The sequence below is a fragment of the Syzygium oleosum genome, unplaced genomic scaffold (genome assembly GCF_021117445.2).
Source record: "Syzygium oleosum isolate NSW1041296 unplaced genomic scaffold, Sole_v2.1 Sole_v2.16, whole genome shotgun sequence".
NCBI lineage: Eukaryota > Viridiplantae > Streptophyta > Magnoliopsida > Myrtales > Myrtaceae > Syzygium > Syzygium oleosum.
Genome location: NW_026607500.1, coordinates 3,927,353 through 3,950,439, shown reverse-complemented (window position 1 = coordinate 3,950,439; position 23,087 = coordinate 3,927,353). Strand labels below are relative to the sequence as shown.

At 41.7% G+C, this 23,087-nt stretch overlaps 1 pseudogene; it reads left to right on the top strand.

Annotated features, from left to right (window-relative positions):
* Positions 1-377: 377 nt before the first annotated feature.
* Positions 378-22,927, top strand: LOC115666282 (disease resistance protein RPV1-like; annotated as a pseudogene).
* The last annotated feature ends 160 nt before the right edge of the window (positions 22,928-23,087 follow it).

Genomic DNA, 23,087 nt, shown 5'->3' with positions numbered 1-23,087 from the left:
GACTGGTTAATTAACCTTGACTTAGAAAAGTGCTGAGCCATTGGCTTCTACCTCTAGACTTTATCCTGTGAATGCCCGCTCCATTCACAGATCCAAGAGGGCCTTTCCTTTTCACTTCTAGAAGTCTTCCTCTGTACGTGTAGAACAAAAAATAAAAAAAAATGAAGGCATTTAATTCGACGACTGAATTGGTAAGGAAAAGTTTAAGCACGCGGTCGTACATATTGCAAAAGTCAAAGGTCATTGGTGTTTTTGTTTTTTGTTTTTTTTAAAATTTTTCTTTTTATATTTTTACATCCGTCTTGCAATAATGGTCGGCCGGTTAAAGAGGCCCTTATGCACCTGACTCCCGTACTATGAAACTGGTAGGTGGATCTTTGAAATAAGAGTAAGGAAGAGAGACGTAACTGAGAGAAGCAGGCCCCCCAACACGAAAACAGATTTCATTTTGAGAGTAAGAAGGAGGCGATGGACATGGAGAATCCTCACAACCGTGGAGGAGGATCCACCGAAACAAGAGAAAAGAGTTACGATGTGTATTTGAGCTTCAGGGGATCAGATACTCGGCGCGACTTTGTGGATCAACTCTACCGTAGCCTCCACCAAGCGGGGATCCGCGTGTTCAGGCGTGAAGAGGGTCTCACCCCGGAAGAGAGTTTTGGGTGGTCGCTTGTCCAAGCGATCAGGCATTCCAAGATCGCCATTCCGATCCTGTCAGAGAACTATGCGTCGAGCACAAGGTGCCTCCAAGAGCTGACTCTGATTGTGGAGTGCCACAAGACGATGAGCCAGATCATCATGCCCGTCTTCCTCGACGTCGAGCCATCGGTCGTGAGGCGCAGATGCCACGCTTACGCCGGGGCTTTCGCCGCGCATAGATGGAGCAGAGTCGACCCAAGCACCCTCCGGGAATGGGAGGAAGCTCTCACCCGTGTGGGATCCATCCCAGGGCTGGAGAGTGATGGGTAAGTGTAATTGAGTAAGTTCGATTGAGTAACCTAGCATCCAAATGCCAAGGTAGCGCTTAGTTCAATTTAGTTAATCTAATTAGACTAACGCTAGGTGTATCAATACCTGATGTAGCTCGCTCTGATCTGGTACTCAATATGATCCACTTGTTTACATTCTTACTCCCGGCTTGCCACATTACTTAATGTTTTGGTTTTGTTGATAAATTTCAGTATTCCTATGTTACACACATCTTTAAAAGCACGAGACTCAGTTTTTCCGTTAACTTAGAGGCAGCAATTATGGTTGTGATTTTGTATTAAGATGGGTCCAGGAGAATGTTCTTCCTCTTGGAATCTGCATCTACAGGAAATCTACCTCTTGCGAGAAAATGCTAGTGTAGAGTGATACCGATTTGCTTAATTTCTGTCGATGCAACTAACAACCTTTGCATCTCATCCTACCGTGCTTTGTCTCTGCTGATTTAGTAAAAATATGTGCCACTAATTGCGTGGCCTGTTTGTCTAAAGCTGATTGCTGTTTGATAGTTTTTGAAAGGAGAGCGTGAATTTTTTTCTTGCAAACTACTTCAGAGTTCAGACACTGTTGGACTTACGTTAATCTTTATGCATGTGCCTTGTGCACGCATGATACAGCTCACGCACACGTGCTTCATTCATCGAGGTACTTGTCGCAAATGTGTTGAGGGCATTGAACAGATACTTCGTTGGCATCGAGCATCATGTGGAAAGAGTAATGGAATTACTAAATGTGGAATCTAGCGATGTTCGTGGAGTTGGAATACATGGCATAGGGGGCACCGGGAAGACAACAATTGCAAAGTTAATCTACAAAAGAATATTTCATCTCTTTGATGGCTGTAGCTTTCTGGAAAGCGTTAGAGAAAATGCCAAAAAACCAGGAGGCTTAGTAAATTTGCGAGGTCAGTTGATTTCTGACCTTCTAGGTGCAATGCATATACAAATTCCTTCTGATGATGATGACGGGATTAAGTCCATCAGAAGCAGATTCTTCCACAAGAAAGTTCTAATTGTTCTCGATGATATTGAACCGAGCTTTGAACTTACATCAATTTTAGGAAGTCTTGATTGGTTAGGCTCTGGAAGCAGGATCGTAATTACCACCAGAGCCGAACAAGCTTTAGATAAGCTTGAAGTGTTCCTGAAATATAAGGTTGGAGGAATGCAACGAGATGAAGCCCTTAAACTTTTCCACGTCCATGCCTTCAGGGAGAAACCTGCTCCAGATGACTTTGCTACTCTGTCCGAAAATATAGTATCAACTATTGACCGGCTTCCTTTGACTGTTGAGGTTGTCGGGTCGTATCTATTTTCTAAAAGCAAGGACGTGTGGAAGCAAACCTTAGACGAGTTGGAAAAAGTACCTGAGCTACAAGTTAAACAGAATTTGATGGTAATCATCAAAGCATTACCTGACAAGCAAAGACAGATATTTCTGGACATTGCTTGTTTCTTCATCGGAGAGGACGAAAGTGTTGCATGCTACCTGTGGTCCGACCGTGATGCCACAAGCCAATTGGAATTAAAAGTGCTCGTCCTCTCATCTATTGTTAAGATTGAGAACAACAAACTGTGGATGCATGATCAACTTCGAGACCTAGGTAGGGATATCGTCAAATTGGAACATCGTGAACTTGGAAAGCGTAGTAGATTGTGGATGCACATGGATGCCGTGGATGTGCTGACGAATGAAAAAGTAAGATACAAGTTCATCACTGTTTTTTACCTTATGATTGTATGCCTTACAACTTGTGTTCCTTTTTTCGTAGAGGAAAGACACTTACGGTCCGTTTGTTTCGTTGAAAATGACTGATTTGTAAAACATTTTCTTAAAAAGGATCACTTTTATATCTTGGAATAATTAGTCAATGAAAATTTTTCTTTATTTATAGCAATTTATGTTTACATAATTTCATGAACAATGAAAATATTTTTTTTGTTCGTTTGTTTTTGTAAGAGATACGAGCGATCATTTTTAGGAAGTTATTTTCCAAATCATTCACTTTTCGTGAAACAAAAGACCCATAATAAAAATGATTTCTTTAGTTTGAAGTCTCTAAGCATTTATCATCTTCACATATTTTTGTGGGGAAATGCTAAGTCCCTTGGCAATCCTATATTCCACGTGTAGGGAACGAAACATGTTGAAGGTGTTCTTCTCAAATTTGACAGTAGGTCACAATACAGTTTTGGTCCAGCACATTTTGCGAGTATGTCAAACATAAGAATCCTTCGATTGGATCAGGCGAACCTTGAAGGAAATTTTGAGCGGCGTCTGTCAAGTTTAAGATGGCTCCATTGGCAAGGTTGTCCTCGGAATCTTCATGCTGAAAATTTGGATTTGAAGGAGTTGGTTATTCTAGATCTTTCCTGGAGCAAGGTCAATGAAAAATGGAATGGTTGGAGAGAAATCGAGGTACAGAAGTAAATTATTTTTAATTTCATTTGTCAAATTGTAGCGGAAAAGTTAACTGTTTTGTTATTCTACTTTCTGACAGAAAGCCCAGAAATTGAAAGTTTTGAACCTCACCGGTTGTGTTGACTTGATCAGAACTCCAGACTTATCTCATTACAATTGTTTAGAGAGGTTGATTCTTGAAAACTGCATTCGATTGGTTGAAATTGGTTCATCAGTAAAAAGTCTGAAGAGCTTGATTTCACTGAACTTGGGGTTTTGCATCGAACTCAATAAGTTGCCTGAAGAGCTGGGTTCCCTCATATCCTTGGAAGAGATTCTTCTAGATGGAACTGCTGTTCAAGAAATTCCTGCCTCCGTCGGTCTTTTGAAAAATCTTGGAAGAGTCAGTGCCCGCAACTGTCTTTCATTGATCCAGCTGCCCGATTCAATTAGCCAAGCAAAATCTCTGAGAGTCCTTGCACTGAATGGTACCAAAATAACTAAACTTCCCATGTCTATGGGAGAGTTAGAAGGGCTACAACACTTGTCAATAAGTCATTGTAGGTCGATATTGAAGTTACCAACGTCCTTGGGGACTTTGGCTTCATTGACCGAACTTGATGTATCAAGCACTGCAATTGTCGAATTACCTAATGATGTCAATAATTTAAATTTTTTAACAGTGCTCAAAATTGATTTTACTTTTGTAAGAGAGCTGCCTTGCGATATGGACGTTGAAGAGGCTGGAAGAGCTGCACGCTTCAAGATGTCGGAGTTTGGATGGGGAAATTCCTGGAGATATTGAGAAGCTTTCGGAATTGAGGGTCTTGAGGCTTGGATACTCTCGGATTCGTGGTCTACCAGATAGCATTTCTACACTTACCAATCTCCACATGCTGGATCTGCTTCATTGTGACAAGCTCCGTAAATTGCCCAAGCTTCCTTCCACTTTAATAAGCCTATCTGTCAGTTCTAAGTTGATGGATACAATCCCAGACATCCATCACCTGGTTAAGTTGGGAGAGTTATTCTTGGCTGAAGGATCCCAGGAACTGGTGTTACCTGTCCAAGATCAAATTGAGGCGAAAGGACGCACTGTTTTGCAGCTTAAGAGTTTGTCAGAGCTAAAGATATTGCAGCTATCTGTGTTAAAGATCCAACTACTACCTGTTGGGTTGCATCACCTTAAGAAGCTCAGGAAGCTTTCCCTTTGCTGCATTCACTTGAAAGAGATACCACAGCTTCCTTCAAGTTTATATACTCTATCACTTCGCCATTACAAATCGCGGACAGGATTGCCAGATCTTTCATATTTGAAGCTCCTTTCAGAATTCGAGCTTTTCGACTGTGCAGTAACAGAAGTTCCAGGCCTCGGGAAGTTCGAATCCTTGCGAGTTTTCAGAATATCTCACTGCAACCTGCAGCAGCTGGATGAGCTGGAGAACTTGATATTTTTAGCATCATTGAATGTTTCATACTGCTTAAATCTTGAGGAACGTCCCCATCTATCAAAACTGAAGAAGCTGAAACTGAAAGAAATTAAAATCAAGGGCTGTCCAAAGATTCACGATATTAAAAGCGTGGAACACCTGAATTCCTTCGAGAAACCAAGCAGTTCAATAATTGAGGTGGAAAGCTCATCCGAGGTAACCAACACCACTGATTTTCCCACTATACCGCATAAATTGAGGATGGCACTTGATAAGCACGTGTTATGTCTGGAATGTTTACAAACATGAATGAATTGCTTAATAACAACAAAAATGCATGACATGATAAATTACGATGTACAGGATATTCTCTCCCATCAACACACAGAATAATTTTTCAAATATAATTTGAGTCATGAAGACTTTATATTTCTTTCATCTTTTTTAATGGAAAGATGGGTTCAAATATGCAAGGACTCCACTTCTATTTCTTCTTTAAAAGGGCATTTTTTTATAATTTTGTTGTAGTATTTTTCTGTGATATACAACCAAAGAACTTCTATTTGTGTGGTGTTGTTACGTACACATTCCAGAGCATTGAACGTTGTATTGGTATCTTAAATCTTTGATGTGGTGCGGAAAAGTGCTGACCTCTGTGCCGGTATCTTAAGTTTTTGATGTGGCGCTTCCGTTATGTTCAAGTTAACTCTTTATCCGAAGTGCTGTGACTAAATTGGGATGAGTGGCTCATAGAAGGTATTCCATTCTCCAAACTGTTCTCTTGTAATTCAGACTTGTTTGACCAGCTACTCTTCCAAGGAGATAATCTGATTAATACTGTCGATGAAATCTCAAAACTCATTTGTTCTCTTTTCACGTTCAGTCAGTTTGAATCTAAGCATCAACCTTTATAACCATTTGACACACGGTAGAAATCTTATTTGATGCACTGAATACATGCTTACCCAAGGTTTGTCACAGGTGGAGTTCAGCAAACCAGCTGATACCGAACATTCTTCCTTTAAAGGGGTCAAATGCAAAGTCGAAGGTATGCTCTACATTGAGATTGCCAAATCTGAGTCGTTCTATAAGATTAAGTATGAGGTCAACCTTGAAATGTAGAACACTGAAAGAGGCCATGGCTAGAAAGCTGCCAGACCATAAGAATAGGCAGTTAAGGAATTATTTCAAGCTATACCATATTGTTGGAGCTGATCAGACATTGACTAATTTTATGGGCCATGTAGCAAATCTTACACCTGAACTTTTGCTCCTCTTGCTATAGTGTCACATATGATCCTTAAGAATATAGTCTATAAGAGCTGACAAACATCATCAGCCACTTTTTATCTCAATCTTTTTCTGCTTGGGAATGGCATTTTATCTATCCATCCAAAGAGGCGTGGTGAGTCGCTATTTGACACTTGTCTCCTTTCACAATAGAGGATTGACACACCTCTTTTGTCTGACAGCTGTTTTTCGTACCGATACTATTACATCAGAGAAGGATGATTGCTACACTTGTCAATAATGAAGACAAGGATGAAGATAACATTCCAGAAAGAACGAAGAAGAAAACTGGTAAAAGCATTGCCTTGGAGATTTCTGACAAGCCCACTCTTCCACCTATAGCACAAGCAATATCTTCCAAGTCTGACGAGTCAATCACTGAAACTATGGGCACTTATTCTAACTTGCAAATTTCTCCCTCTGTTGGAGGTTCATCAACCACAAGGGGTAGAGTGAAGGTAATATTACTGACGTCTTCCTTTCTATTCGATTGACTTTGTCAATGATTAATTCCATATTTCTTTCAGACTGTCGCTCCCGAATTCAGCGGGCTGTTGAATGTCGGAACCAAACCAAAGCCAGAGCATGTACCTCAACCAGTTGCTGCTGAGACTCAGAATGAGTCGGAACTGGTCTGTCTGCTAAAAGAAGTTAAGGCCAACCAAGAGATTCTGAAGGAGGAAGTTCGAGCTATAAAGGAAGAATTGAAGGGAGAAGTTAGCACTCTGAAGGATGGAATGGCCACCTTGCAAGCAGGATTGGGGAAACTACTTGGCCAGAATTGAGACCAATCTGAACACTTTGAAGTGCTATGATCCAGTGAGAGCTCCCTTGGACCCCTCATTCTTTTCAAACACCCCTTCTTCCTCAAAGTGATATTGAACCTGATAGTTTTTATGTAGTTTTTTAACTGGTTTGTAATTTTGTGGTTTAAATACTTTGACTACCTTGAACATTTTGTGGATTCTGATCTTTATATGATTATGATGATATTTGTATGTGATTTGGAATATTTTTTTCGTGACGATGATAAAAAGGGAGAGAAATACAATGCAGATATATGCTAGAGGAGAGCTGGTACTGACGCAGATATATGCTGGAGAACTAATACTCATGTGATCTTGAATACAGGATATATTTTGCAAAATACAAGATGTATGTGTACTGCAAATGTGTGAATACAGGATATCGTACCTTTTGCCTTGCATGAAGCACTGGATATATTTGGATCAAGTTAAACTAATACTATACACTTTGGCATATAGCAGTCTTTATACATCCAAATACTATAAGAAACTACTTTTACCTTGTTGCAAATCCTCTCATAGTTTTCTTATAGAAAATAGTCTTGCGCTTACTAATGTTATCCAAGTTAAGACTATATCAACTTGGTTGCTTAAACTCATGTTTCTAAGCCTTAATAGCTGCAAGCAATTTTAATTATTTCTGCACAAATCTTATCAAATCAATTATTTTGATATTTACATGGAAATTTTTATCACCATAAAAAAGTGGAAGATTGTTGAGAAAATCTCTTTATAAATTTTGAAGTTGACAAAACAATCTTTGATTTCTTACGAGCTTGATTTATGCAAGAGTTGTTTATGTTTCAGGTAATATCTGTGTAAAAGGGACTTGTAAGTACATAGTGAAAAGATTCGAGATAGCTAGAAGGACTTAAATTGTAAGGTGAACAAGTCTAGAAGAATGGAGAGTCCATTAAGACTTGGAGGTACCAAGGTGAATAGTCTATGAGATCTATATCATCGTCGTACTCGAAGTTCCTAGTGAGAAGCAGTTGGATATAATCGAGAAACATGATATAACAAGAGTCTAATATCACCCGGAAGTAAGATATAATCGGGAACTGCTAATGTAAATGGAGTGACTACACTACCTGGGACACCAACATTGTCACGTGCTCAAAGGATAATATCTTGAGATAAGTTATCTTATCTTTTGAAAGCTACTGATTTGGTATGGATTCTTATTTTAGAAGTAATTGATTGATCTAATATTATCTACACGGAAAATATCAATCACGCACGATATCTTGGTTAATTAACAATTATCTTGAAGACAAGTTACTTTCCATAGCCAAGCTACTCTATTTTTGAAAACTAAAGATTTGGTTATATAGGCGACCAAATCTACAGGAACTTGGATTGATTGACTTTAATGGCTAAATTGATCTACTCAACAATTGTCCAACGGTCAGCTTGGAGATTGATACTAGTGAAGATTGTCCAAAGGGAAGATTCGATACTGAGGAGTATAAAAGGAGATCAACAAAACACCGGAGAGAGAGAGAGAGAAGAGAGTACAAAAATTTAAATACGGAGAAAGCTTTACATTTGTTCATTGTCTTTTCGAGCATATTGAAATTGTAATCTCTTGAGAAGTGTGTTAGTGTTATAGTTTGTGTTTAGGTATGAGATAGTGAGATCTATCTGCTTGAATATAAGCAACACCAACTTTGGGAAGAAGTACTTGGGTATAAGCAGCACATTCTACCGTAACTACTCAAAGATTGCTAGTGGAATCTAGCAAGTAGACTGTTAGTCTAGGAGAGTAGATGTAGGCTTACATTAAGCTAAACCACTATAAAGCTTTGTGGGCGGCGTTCTCTATCTCTCTACTTATACTCATTACTTCTTGATAGAATCGCTTTGCACTATTTGATATAACATGTTCCTATGTATATAAACACACTATTTTTACCCGATTTACCTTATATCAAATTTGACGCTTTCAGTTCCGCAATAATTAGTCAAGTTTCTTGAAATTACCTATTTATCCCCTCTATGTGATACTGTTAACCATGTTGAGAAAATCACCTATGTGTTGATTGTTGAAAAATCTCCTATGTTGTTTTGACAATAACAAAAACAATCGAAAGCTATCAATGTATATATTGGTGATATATGCACAAACCAATATGCAGATGGTGTCATAATCAGCACCAGTTGATTTTGATATAAGGAGTGCTCTGCCGCTGTCATGAATATTCTGCGATATTGAGGGATCGCTACCGATATTTAAGGTGAACGAGATATTAGGTGTTAAAGATGTCTACAAGTTGGAAGGATTTTCAGATAAGGTGAATATTTGGAAAGACCTTGATCGAGGGTGAGCAAGTCGAGAAGAACGTGAATGTTCGTAATGATTTGGAGGTACAAAAATCGGATCAACAGTTTGATGGACTTAGTGATGGTGAACAAGCATAAAACTACCCTTACCAAAAAAAAACAAGCATAAAACTAGGATGTTCGCTAAAACTTGAAAGGACCATGGAGATGAACAGGTTGATAGAGTTGAAATTACCAATATGCTTGGAAGGACTAGAAGAAGGATCGACATCATTATCAGGTGCAACATATTATTATTGGAGCAGTAGATTGTTGGCAATGAGCAGCTACTTTATATAGATGAGGTGGAAGATAATGATGATATCAATGACCTATGTGAGTTCAACAAAGACTAGGTATAAGGCTGACACTACAAAAAAACATGTTTTTTCCGACGAAATTTCCAACGAAAAATTTGGAAAAATTCGTTGGAAAACGAATTTCCAACGAATTTTCCAACGAAAAAAAATTCGTTGGTAATAAGTCGTCGGAAATTTTTCCAACGAAAAATTTCAATTTTCGTTGGAAATTTGCGATAAATTTTTTTTCGTTGGAAAATTCGTTGGAAAACTCGTGGCTAAATTCGTTGGAAACGAATTTTTTTTCCGACGAATTTTTTTTCGTTGGAAATTACAAATTTTTTTTTGGTCGAGTTAAAAATCGTGGAAATTTTTTTTCCATCGAAAAATAATTTTTTTTTGGTCAAATTTTTTTTTTTTTTTATCGAAAAATAGCCCTCGCCGGCGGCGAGGGCCAGCCTCGTCGCCGGTGAGGGCCAGCCTCGTCGCCGGCGAGGGTCGAGCTCGCCGGCCATGCTCGGCCCTCGCCATGGCCGGCGAGGGCTAGCCTCGTCGCCGGCGAGGGCAAGCCTCGTCACCGGCGAGGGCCAAAGATGAAGAAGAAGCAGCAGCAGCAGCAGGGGCGGGAGCAGGCTTCGGGGCCGCCGCCCGTCAAGTCCGTCGTCGTCTCCTAGCCTCGCCGGCCATGGCGAGGGCCGAGCTCGCCATGGCCGGCGAGCTCGAGCTCGCCCAAATCCGGGCGAGCTCGGCCCTCGCCGGCGACGAGGCTTGGTGGCGTCAGGGGCGTCGGGGCCGTCGGGGGCGTCGGAGGCTTGGTGTCCATGGCGCCGGAGCCGGAGGAGGAGGGGGGGCGGCGGGGGAGGCGGAGGGGGAGACGGAGGGAGAAGGTGAAGGCGAAGGAGAGAGAGAGAGAGAGAGTGAATGTCGAAATTGAAAGTTGTGGGAATAACGAGCGCGAAAATAAGGAACAAGTAGGGTTTTCGTTGCAAAATTCGTGGGAAATTTCCCACGAATTTTGCAACGAAAATTGTACATACTAAAATAATTGCCCGGAAAATTGAAATTCGTTGGAAAATTCGTTGGAAATTTCCAACGAAAATTATACACACTGAAGTAATTGCCCGGAAAATTGAAATTCGTTGGAAAATTCGTTGGAAATTTTCAACGAATTTTCCAACGAATATAAAAAATACCGAACAGTACCGGGTTTTTTTTGGAATTCGTTGGAAATTTTCAACGAATTTTCCAACGAATATAAAAAATACCGAACAGTACCGGGTTTTTTTTGGAATTCGTTGGAAAATTCGTTGGAAATTTTCAACGAATTTTCCAACGAATATAAAAAATGCCGAACAGTAACTGGTTTTTTTGTAATTCGTTGGAAAATTCATTGGAAATTTCCAATGAAAAAAAATTCGTTGGAAATTTCCAACGAATTTTCCAACGAAAATTGTAAACACTGAAATAATGGCCCGGAAAATGGAAATTCGTTGGAAAATTTGTTGGAAATTTCCAACGAATTTTCCAACGAATATAAAAAATGCCGAACAATACCGTGTTTTTTTGAATTCGTCGCAAAATTTGTTGAAAATTTCCAACGAATTTTTTTTCGTTGGAAATTTCCAACGAACTTTGCGACGAAAATTTTTTCGTTGGAAATTTCCAATGAAATTTGCAACGAAAAATTTTTCGTTGGAAATTTCCAACGAATTTTACTTTTCGTTGGAAAATTTGTCGCAAATTTGCAACGAAAATTTTTTCGTCGCAAATTTTCGTGGCAAAAATCCAGTTTTTTTGTAGTGTGAGGATCTTGACAGGAAGGAAAACAAGTTAAAGATGACGAGGAGTTCATGATGACTTAGAAGTACCGTGGTCAATCTTTCATCAAGGTGATGTCTTTAGAAGCTGAGATACTCAAGAGGATTATTGGATGATTGATCACTAGTCATCCACACAGTTTGTTAGTGGATAGCATTAGCAGACTACTAATAATCTACACGTCCTGATTATGGGTAAGGGATCATGCTAATATTTAGTCCTGGAAGATGCTGGTCACTTGATCATCTAAGTATATAAGAAGCAGTTGTAATGCCCCGGACCCCACCGAGCCCGCGACATCCCTCTGTGGTCGTATTTCGAATGTGACGTCTCAGGACTTGTCGCCGACCCAAACGAAACTTCGAAACATAGAATGCACGCGGAAGCAATCGTAACACCCAGACAAGTTTTAAAGACCAAGGGTAGTAGGAGAACACTTGAACAAATCAACCATATAATTCATTCAACGGCATGTACTTACAAAATCCAACCTTCCATACAAAAGGCCACTAGGATTAAAACTACCATTATAAAAAACGGACAAGTGGTCGGGTAGGCTAGCCCAGCTATACAAAAAGGGTCCACCATGTAACATCCCGAATTTCGACTCGTTTCCGGGATCAATAATATTGATATTATTCCTCATTTAATTTTAGTAAGTCTCGCCCGAAATTGAGCTCTCTCGGGATACTAACCGATAGGGAATGGCTAATTAGGAAACGGTACGTGGACCAGGGACCCGATCGCGATTCGGACACCGATTCCGAGAAACGACAAGGAAATATTTTGGGCCAATGTGGGCCGATCCTACGAGGGTGACAGATTTAGTTTGGCCAATGACGTACGATCGGATCGCGGGTGATTCCGCACGACCGAGAGTACACGTGACCAACTAGTCCCGAACTTAACCCGAGCGATCGTGACCTCTGAAACTAGTGATAATTCCTCTCTCTCTCTCTCTCTCTCTATGATCGGAACCGTCATGATTCGGATAACCCTAGGTTGATACGCGTAATCCCTAAACAGCCGCTCGTTAGTGACAGACCTTGAAATTGGAAATTGAGCGAGTTTTGGTCACGAAATTGGACCCGGACTTCGATGTCGATTTTCGAGGGCTTGTGCGACTATTTTTGCGAATCCGACGTCATATTATGTTGGCCACACACATTTGGGGTTGGTACAGTCGAAAAATGGAATTTCGACCCGGGACCGGAAAAATGACCGTTTTGCCCCTGGCCTATTTTGGGCTCCGAATTTTTGGAATAATTTGGGGAAATTAATATTTGGTTTTCAGCCCAATAATGCATCAAGGTGATTGACCAAAATGCCCCTCAATTATTGGATAGAGATTAGTGTGGGCCAAGTCTTCAAGGGCAAAATTGGAATTTTGAAAATGTTGGTCAAATCCCTTTGACCCATTAATATATTTGTTTTGCTCTCATTCATCCCCCATTTTCCCCGGCCAATTCTCTCTTCTCTCCCTCTCCCTCCCGAAATCTCTCTCTTTCCCTTCCTCTCGGCCGAGACACCGCCCGCCGTGCACGTCGCCGCCGGACCGCCGTCCGGCCACCGCCGTTCACCCCCACCGTCACCCCACCGTTCCACCTCACCCTCACCGTCCCTTTCTCTCTCTCGTTTGGGCCAAAGGACCGCCGGATCAGCCACCGCCGCCGAGCAAGCCGCCCTCGCCGGTCCGCCGTTCTAGCTGCCATAGACGCCGCTGGGACGCCGCCGCCGATTCCACCGCACGTCGGTGATTGGCCGCTCGTTTCCCCGCCGGTTTAGTGCTGGTTGGAGCCTAGTTAGTGTGAGTAATTAACTCCTAAACCTCATTTAGGATTAATGTGCATTTCTAGACGGATTAGGGTAATTTTTGGGGTTAACTAGGTTAGAATTAAGCATAATTAAGGTCCAATTGTTAGTGGCTGATTATGTGGGGTATTTGGAAGTAAATAGGCTGATTAGGAGGTGGATTTATGCCTTAATGTTGGCTGTTTGGTGGCAGTCCTCCTTGGATCCGAATTTGAATAAGTTTGGCTAAGTGGAGATTTAGTGGAATTGTTGCCATGGTTATTGAATTAAACGATTTGATGACCGATTGGTACTTAATTGGGTTCAATTGTGTGATGCCACGTATATATATTTAATGGCCGAGAAATAGATTGGAAGTCGGGCCTCGAATGCGTGGTTTTATGTTGAACTAATTATGTGAATTGTGTGCCGTGCCGATTTGTGTTTAATTGAAATTGGGCATGCTGATGAAATGCTGATTGACTATATTATGGCACAATTGAACATGTTGGCATTATTGGAGTGCATGCCCGTGATTGAAATTGGTGCTCATTATGCATCGTGTGATCACCCGAGTGTAGGAATTTGCATGGCCATGCATTTTGTGTGCTGAGAATGGGCATGAGACGAGAATTGTGCAAGTGTGCAAGCATGGCATGCACGTGTGATCGCTAGTGGCTTTCGGGTCGTGCCGTCCTGAAGCGTTTACGCGGGACGATGCCCGGTTCGTCCGGAAGATTAAGGAGATCGGTGTTGGGCCTGAGGCGTTTTACGCGGGCTAGAGACACTGGGCCATATGTGCTTCGGCACGGACCGCGGAGTGTTGTGGGCTTTCGGGTCGTGGCCTTCGGGTAGGAATATTTGTTGGCCTTCGGGTCGGAATATTTGTTGGCCTTCGAGTCGTGGCCTTCGGGTCAGAATATTTGTTGGCCTTCAGGTCGTGGCCTTCGGATCGGTTTATAAATTGCTAAAATGAGCCGTATGCCAGAGTGCATCATTTGAGCTGAATCATGAGCATGGCAAATGTGTGCCGGAGTATATTGGCTATTGTGCGTATCCGGTGATTCGTGTATGAGACCGGCATTTTTTAGCATGAGCATGCGTTTGGCGTACGTGTGACTAAGTGTGTCGTGTATGTGCCATGGATATTATATTGAATTGCCTAACCTGCAGGGTCAATTGTATGCTCGATCTGGGCCCGAGGGCCTAGGTCAATTGTTTGGCAATATGTATTGTGTGATTCGTTTGTCTGTTAGGAGGTGCATGTTAGCCTAGTTTTCGGTCTAGGGGTTTTTACTCGCTGAGACTTGTCTCACTGTTGTATAAACTCACTCCTTTCAGACCCCCAGCTTTGAGGATGGCAAGTATGCCGATTTGATTTGGGAGGAGCCCCGGATAGATTCGGTGTTCGACCGCCGAGCCACGTTCCCTCTTTTGATGATTGGCGGCCGTTGTACCGTCTTGGCTTTTATAAGCGTATCTGGTGTAAGAAATAGATTTTGTAAATATTTTGTTAATAATGAAATGTATATGTTTTTAATCATATTGAATTGTGATGCATGCTATCCTTGGTTGTCTTGTATATTTGTACGGGTGTATATACATTTTTATATACGTCGCTTCCGCATGTGAAATGATTCTCTGTGTGTTGGGCGTTGGGTCGGCGACGCGTCCTGGGACGTCGCAGGAAACTCGGCCTTTGCGTGGGATGCTCTCGCTTCGTGAGGTACGGGGCGTGACACACCAACTTCATGGGCTCCTCTTTGGGGTTTTGCTCCATCGGCTCTTCCTTGGGATCCCAAAATGCTTTGACGGACCATTCATGGTCGAGGGTTTGGAATAGTTATATAATAACCATGAGATGAGTCTCAATAAGCAAGTACCCTAAATCCCACCTAGGCTAACGCGTACCTCCAGACAAATAGAATAACACCCAACATATTCAATAAACATGCAATAACATTCAAAGGCACTTGCTAGCCTTACCTCGATGCACATATAACCCTGCATGTTAGTTGGATCGCAACAACATAACCAACTTCTCATTGCACATGCACTCCAAGATACAACCAATTTCCTACACATGCATTCATAATAACATTCCAACCCATTCCAATCTCAATCTCTACACATGCTCACATCTTTCAACTTCCGACACACACTTGTCCACTTCGATCAATACCGACCCGCGTAACACACCTCAGGCCCACCTCATCGTACGACTCGCGTAACACTCATCAAGTCTACGGCACGACTCGCGTAAAGATGCATCAAGTCGACGATCCTCCGGTTTATTCGGGCATTGTCTCGCGTAACACGCCTCAAGACAAATCCAATTCCTCGCGTAAACACTCCTTAAGGATTATAGGATCAAACGTGCATCCTCATTTAATTTCATGCCTTTTTCCCGCGTCAACACGCCTCAGGGCCTATCGATCATATGCGATGTACATCTCATTCCCTTCACACAACATCCATATGCCCTAATCACACACAAACATGCTCAATTCCAAATCAACAACTCAGCCACTTCGTTACACTTCAATCTTTGTCGGATCTGCTGAGATTCCAACCCTAGAGATTATGTGTTCAAGGAACGCCACTCGATTGAGCCAGAACTCGCACTTACTAAACATAGCGTATAATGCGTGTTCTCTTAAGGTCCGTAGAACTTTACTTAAATGCATCTCATGCTCTTCTGGACTCTTCGAATAAATCAATATGTTGTCTATGAAGACTATGACGAACTGATCCAAGAACTCCTTAAATACTCGATTCATTAGATCCATAAAGGCAGTAGGGACATTAGTTAATCCAAACGACATCACCGTGAACTCATAATGTCCATATCTTGTCCAAAATGAAGTCTTCGGCACATCTTCCTTCTTGATCCTCAATTGGTAATACCCAGTCCTTAAGTCAATCTTAGAAAACATCGATGCTCCTTGTAACTAATCGAACAGATTGTCTATCCTCGGTAGTGGATACTTATTCTTGATAGTTACCTGATTCAACTGTCTGTAGTCGATACACAATCTCAAAGTCCCATCTTTCTTTCTTACGAATAAGACTGACGCTCCCCACGGAGATGCACTTGGACGAATGAAACCTTTGTCTAGCAATTCTTGCATTTGAACCTTTAATTCCTTCAACTCAGATAATGACATCTTGTAAGGCGCATTCAAGATTGGCTCAGTCCCAGGGGCCAACTCAATTACAAATTCCACTTCTCTTTCTGGTGGCAATCCCGGCAATTCCTGAGGAAAGACTTCAGGAAAGTTGCATACCACGGCTATATCTTCCAACTTTGGATTCTCCGCCGTTGAATCAACCACAATTGCTAGAAACCCTTCGTACCCTTTGTCCATCAACTTTGTCACCTCAAGTGACGAAATCCAAGGGATCGAGATTCCTCCTCGGCTTCCCATAAACTCGAATCTAGGATGCCCAACCGGATTAAATTGGATCACCCTGTTACCACAATCTATTATAGCTTTCTTTTTAACCAACCAATCCATACCCACAATCACATCAAAATCAAACATAGATAAGACTGTCAAATCTATCATTTCCTCTCTATCTTCAATAACTATCTTACAATCCGGACATCCTAACGAAATCATCACTTTATCATCCAAAGGCATGGTAACACATAGTATAACTTCTAGTAGATTCGGTTCAATTCCAGTCAATGTAACGAATTGCTCAGATATAAATGAGTGCGACGCCCCCGGATCAAATAAAGCATATGCAGCATGATCACAGAGAGAGACTGTACCTGTAACCATGCCAGGCATGTCCTTAGCTTCCCTTCTCGCCATCGCATATACTTGTCCTTGAGCTGGCGGCCTATTCTGAATGGCCAACACGGCAGCTCCCATCTGATTTCCATTCTGGGGCGGCTGCGGTAGCACAGGCGGCCTAGCCTATCTATTGTTGGGGCAGTTCCTCATTTGGTGGCCCGTTACACCGCATCTGAAACACGCTTCGTTCTTATTTTGAAAGTGGCTCGGCTTCCCGATGTTCTTCTTGACGAGAGGGATAAAGCGTCGATTCCTCGCCATCGGCCTCTTGCCGAAGTGGCGGTTATCCCTAGCCGAGGTATACCGCGATCCAGAGGCGGTAGCCCATTCCTTCTGATCTCGCTCAATAGCCTAAGCCCACTCATATAACTCGTTGTAGTCCCTCAGGTTCAATGAAATCATCTGGCTGTGAAGGTCCGACTTTAGTCCATCTCGGAACCTCTAGGCTTTGTCCAATGAGTCCTCCACCATCCTTGGAGCATACTTAGACAATCTTGCAAACTCGGCCTCATACTGGTCCATTGATAGTTGGCCTTGGCGAAGTCTGAGAAATTTAGTCATCTTCTGTTCCCGGGTACTCTCAGAGAAGTACTTGCCATTGAAGGCCTCCTTGAAAGCGGTCCAAGTTGGTGCCGTACTTGCAGGGAAAACCCTTCTACTGGTGGCTCTCCACCAATCACTGGCATTTCCTTATAGTTGATACACTGCCAGGGTCACCTTCTCGCCTTCTGTGTATCCCAGCACGGCAAAGGCCTTTTCCACTTCTTCCACCCAGATCGATGTAGCCTCGGGATCACCTTTCCCATCAAACTTAGGAGGCTTTAGTTTTAAAAACTATTCCACCAATTGATGCATTTGACGATTTCCATTATTCCCATTGTTTCTAGGATTCCCATTATTTCCGTTATTTCCATTAGCCATGTTGGCGGCGGCAACAGCGGCCTTCGCAGCAGCAGTAGTAGCTCGTTTTTGGGTCTATCTACCCATTAAAATTCCAACCTTCTCAAGTGCCCTCAATATTCCATCCACTTTGGGGTCCTCCGCAACTCTAGCTCGCGAACCCAATCGGCCTGCTATCCCTCTTCCTCGGTTACTCATTGTTACAAGGTTCTCACCACTCACATACCTGCTATAATTCCTCTCAGGAATTAGAGACCTAGGCCAACTATTTAAGTTTATAATCCTAGGCAATGAATCACAACAACAATTCACAAAGCAGGTAACCATCCACAAGCAGCATAAGGTCACAATCAACAGGGTTCGTGCACTTACCTTAAGTCCTACTGAACCTACAGTTCAAATGTTATTGCACCCAATCACTCAGCAATTACAGTCAAACAGTCTGAAGGCACGCATAGCACACAAGTCTCCCCAACTATCTATTCCAAGGTCGTCGCTCCTTATCAGTCCAGGTTTCGACGAACTTGGGTCGAGCTGACCTTGCCTTGATGCCAAATCAACTGGGATGTAACGCCTTGGACCCTACCGAGCCCGCGACATCCGTCCGTAGTCGTATTTCGAATGCGACGTCCCAGGACTTGTCGCCGACCCAAACGAAACTTCAAAACATAGAATACACACGGAAGCAATTATAACACCTAGACAAGTTTTAAAGACCAAGGGTAGTAGGAGAACACTTGAACAAATCAACTACATAATTCATTCAACGACACGTACTTATAAAATCCAACCTTACATACAAAAGGCCACTAGGGTTAAAACCACTATCATAAAAAAAGGGACAAGTGGTCGGGTAGGCTAATCGAGCTATACAAAAAGGGTCCACCAACTCCATGGGCTCCTCTTCGGGGTCTTGCTCCATCAGCTCTTCCTTGGGATCCCAAAATGCTATGACAGACCATTCATGGCCAGGGTCGGGGGTCTGGAATGATTATATAATAACCATGAGACGAGTCTCAATAAGCAAACACCCTAAACCTCACCTAGGCTAACGTGTACCTCCAGACAAATAGAATAACGTCCAACACATTCAATCAACATGCAGTAACATTCAAAGGCACTCTCTAGCCTTACCTCGATGCACATATAACCCTACATGTTAGTTGGATCACAATAACATAACCAACTTCTCATTGCACATGCACTCTAAGATACAACCAATTTCCTACACATGCATTCATAATAACATTCCAACCCATTCCAATCTCAATCTCTACACATGCTCACATCTTTTAACTTCCGACACACACATGTGTCCACTTCGATCAATACTGACCCGCGTAACACACCTCAGGCCCACCTCATTGTACGACTCGGGTAACACGCATCAAGTCTACGGCACGACTCGCGTAAAGACGCATCAAGTCGACGGTCCTCCGATTTATCCGGGCATTGTCTCGCGTAACACGCCTCAAGACAAATCCAATTCATCGCGTAAACACTCCTCAAGGATTATAGGATCAAACGTACATCCTCATTTAATTTCATGTCTTTTCCCCGCATCAACACGCCTCAGGGCCTATTGATCATACTCGATACACTTCTCATTCCCTTCACACAATATCCATATGCCCTAATAACACACAAACATGCTCAATTCCAAATCAACAACTCAGCCTAACCATATCACCCAATCATTCCAACACCTTTCAAACCACAATTCAAGCTATACACTCAATGGCATAAATCCACACATCACAACATTCAACTCAGCCACCAAGCATCACCGCAATCAACTCAGCCACAAGAAACAAGGGAAAACCGAATACACAGATTCGGAGCAATTTCGGGCCAGCGCACAGTTTTGGGATTCCTTTTAAAATAAATATTAATTCAACTCCAAAAATTATGAATTTCGGAGATATTCTAAAAGATATCTTGATGAACATTTTTCATGAAAAACACAAAACCCAGTTCTGCCTATAACCATCTCTTTTTGTCATCCAAAAGTCGGACATAAAACATTTCATTCGGACTGGCCATCTGGCTTTCAAAATGCATTTCAAGCAGTAACAAAATCTCCTTAGAAAGCTTTGAAATTTTTATATGTTATAGCCACAAATGTCCCCAACAAGTTTTGTGAAGAAGGAATTTTGAAAATAGGTCTAGAAAAATTTATAAAAATTTGAACTGACCCGAAGGTCGGAGGAACAATATTTCCGGCAGACTAATTTCGGTCAAAAGATGGACTTCCGAATGGCCTCAAATGACTTCCAAAAATTCCCAAATAAAAATATGTTATACTCCAAGATGCTTTGAACAACTTTCATGAAGAACATTACCCCAGATTCGGCCCACACAGGTCTCGGAAAAAAATAGCAAAACTCGGTGACATAGCAGTAACGAAATCTGAGAACACAATAAACAAGCAAATCTACTTGCCTTACCCTTAAACCAACTAACCACAGCCACTAATCAACCCCTAATATGCCCATTGGTAACCCCTTAGCTTAGACAAAGTTTAGAATGCCACTTACTAGGGAAAAACCTAAGCAAATCCAAGCAAGGAGGGCAGCACCAAGCCTAGAACAGCAGCAGCAGAGCAGAAGCCAATGGAAGAAGCAGAAGCAGAAGCTAAAAGCAGAAGAAACCAACACAGGAAGCAGCAGTAGAAGGAAGAAGCAGAAGGAAAAGAAGAAGAAGAAGAAGAAGAGAGAGAGAGAGAATGAATGAGAGAGAGACTTCGTCAGATTTTTCTCTACTAATCCCACTAAAAACCCCATCACCCACTCCTACTCACACATCCAAGGGCTCACATTACATCTTGTTGGGCAAGACAAGATCTTAGGGCTCACAAAATTCCTCCCAACCAATTACCCAAAATAATAAATGACAAGAAAAAGAAATATGCAAGGAGGGAGGGGCACAATGGTCCTCTAGCTTTGGCCATGGAGGGAAAATGCCAATTTCCAATTTGCCCTTCAACCTTTCAAAGGAATTCAAATATCCCAAGGGTAAAATGGTCTTTTTCCAATTCCCGGTCCAAATTTCACTTTTCGATAAATCCAATAAACCTTAAAGTTGGCCACGCTTATGTGACGTCGTCCAAATAAATTAGTCGTGACACTTCGAGAAATTCGACATCCCAGTTCGGATTCAAATGACGGCCAATTTCACTCATACGCGACTTTAGTGTATCTCTGACTAACGAGTGGCTTTTTAGGGTTTACGCATATCGACCTTCGTTTACTCAAGTCATGGCGACCTCGATCATCACCGAAGGTCGACTCATGGTCGAGTTCTTAGGTCCACGTACATTTCCCTAGGTAGCCATTTCCTAAAGGTTAATATCCCGATAATGATCTGTTCCAGGCAAGATTTAACTACAAATGCATTGAAGAATATATACATTTCATTTATCTCAAAAGTGAGTCGAAATTCAGAATGTCATAGCAGTAATGCTGAGAAGAAGAGTTAGAGAAAAAAAGGATAGAATACTTATAATACTGCTATTATCTTCTGAGCTAGAAATTGTCACTAATCCTGATATGTAAATCTCTTTGTATTTGGTTTAACACTGTAATAGCTTATAGTCAAGTGTACAAGAGTAAGTGCAGTGTTCTTGTATCCCGATAGTATGACTGATTAAGTGAAGGGAACTACATTAGCCAATTGTAACTTGTACAGCTGATTACTAGTGAAATCCAGCTGCTGTGAACATTGTTTGTTTGAGAGTGGATTTAGGCTTGGTCATAAGCCGAACCACTATACACCATTATGTGATTTGCTTACTTCTAATCATGGTGATGCAGGTGAACCTACAACATCAGATGACGATGATCTTGACAAGAAGGTTCAAAAGCATGATGAGAAAGGAAATGACTACAAAGGAAAGAGGTAAGCAAAATACTGAAATGAGAAGAAACACCATAAAGCCAAAGATGAGTCCAAATTAAAAGAAGTAGTCTACTACGAATGTCGAAAGCTCGGACACATCAAGCCCGACTGTCCTCTTCAGAAAAAGAAGAAAGGAAAGTTTGAGAAGAAGAAGCGTGCCCTCAATGCTAAAACCTGGAGTGACATCGAGTGCAAAAGCAGCGATGAAGATGCTAATCACACCAACCTATGTCTCATGGGTAATTTTGAAGTCAACGAGGAAATTGAGGTAGAATCCCTATAACTCACTTATGAAGAACTGCAAGATTTTCTAAAGGAAACTTTTGAAAGACTAAAAAAATCTTCAAAAGAATTTCAGATTTGAAAAAGGAAGTTTCGACGTTGACAATTGAAAACCCTTCTCAAAGAGTGGCTCTTGAAGAGATGAGAGAGGAACTACATGTTCTAAGGAAAGAGCAAAGTCTCTCTTAAGACAAGAATTACTCTCTAAAGAAAGAGATTTCAAAATCACTACAAGGTTCTCTCTTGGTTCCAAAACACTTGAGCATATCCTTTCAATTCAAATTCCTTATTATAACAAGTCTAGTTTAGGATGTGAAGAAAATGAAGGAGAAAATGATCCTTCTCCGCTTTAGTCATCAGTTTCTCTTTCCAATCCATGCACACATTTGTTTTTATTACCCCCAATCTAAAGGGATGTCCAGATATTTTCCCATTTTATCTATTAGATGTTAGCGTGGTGAGTCGCTATTTGACGCTTGTCTCCTTTTTCTCAATTGAGGATTGACGAACCCCTTTTGTCTGACAGCTATTTTTCTGACCGATATGACTACATCAGCGAAGGATGATGGCAATGCTTTCCCTATCAATGACGAAGATAAGGATGAATATAACATTCCTGAAGGGGAGAAGAATAAATCTGCTAAAAGCATTGCCTTGGAGGTTTCTGACGAGCCCACTCTTCCACCTAAGCACAAGCAAAATCTTCCAAGTCTGATCAGTCAATCACTAAAACTATGGGCGCTTCTTCTAACTTGCTAAGTTCTCCCTCCATTAGAGGTTCATCAACCACAACAGGTAGAGTGAAGGTAATACTATTGACGACTTCCTTTTCTATATAATTGACTCTGTCATTGATTAATTCCATATTTCTTTCAGACCATCGATTCCAAATTCAGCAGTCAGATGAGTGTCAAAACCAAACCAACACACTCTTTTTCATATAAAACAAACTTAAGTGATGTTGAGCCTCATAAGGATTCTAGTTTGTCTGTGGATCTGATAGAGACCGAAACTAGCGGCATCTCTCCAACGACAGATGCAATGAGGTCCGAGACAACGGAT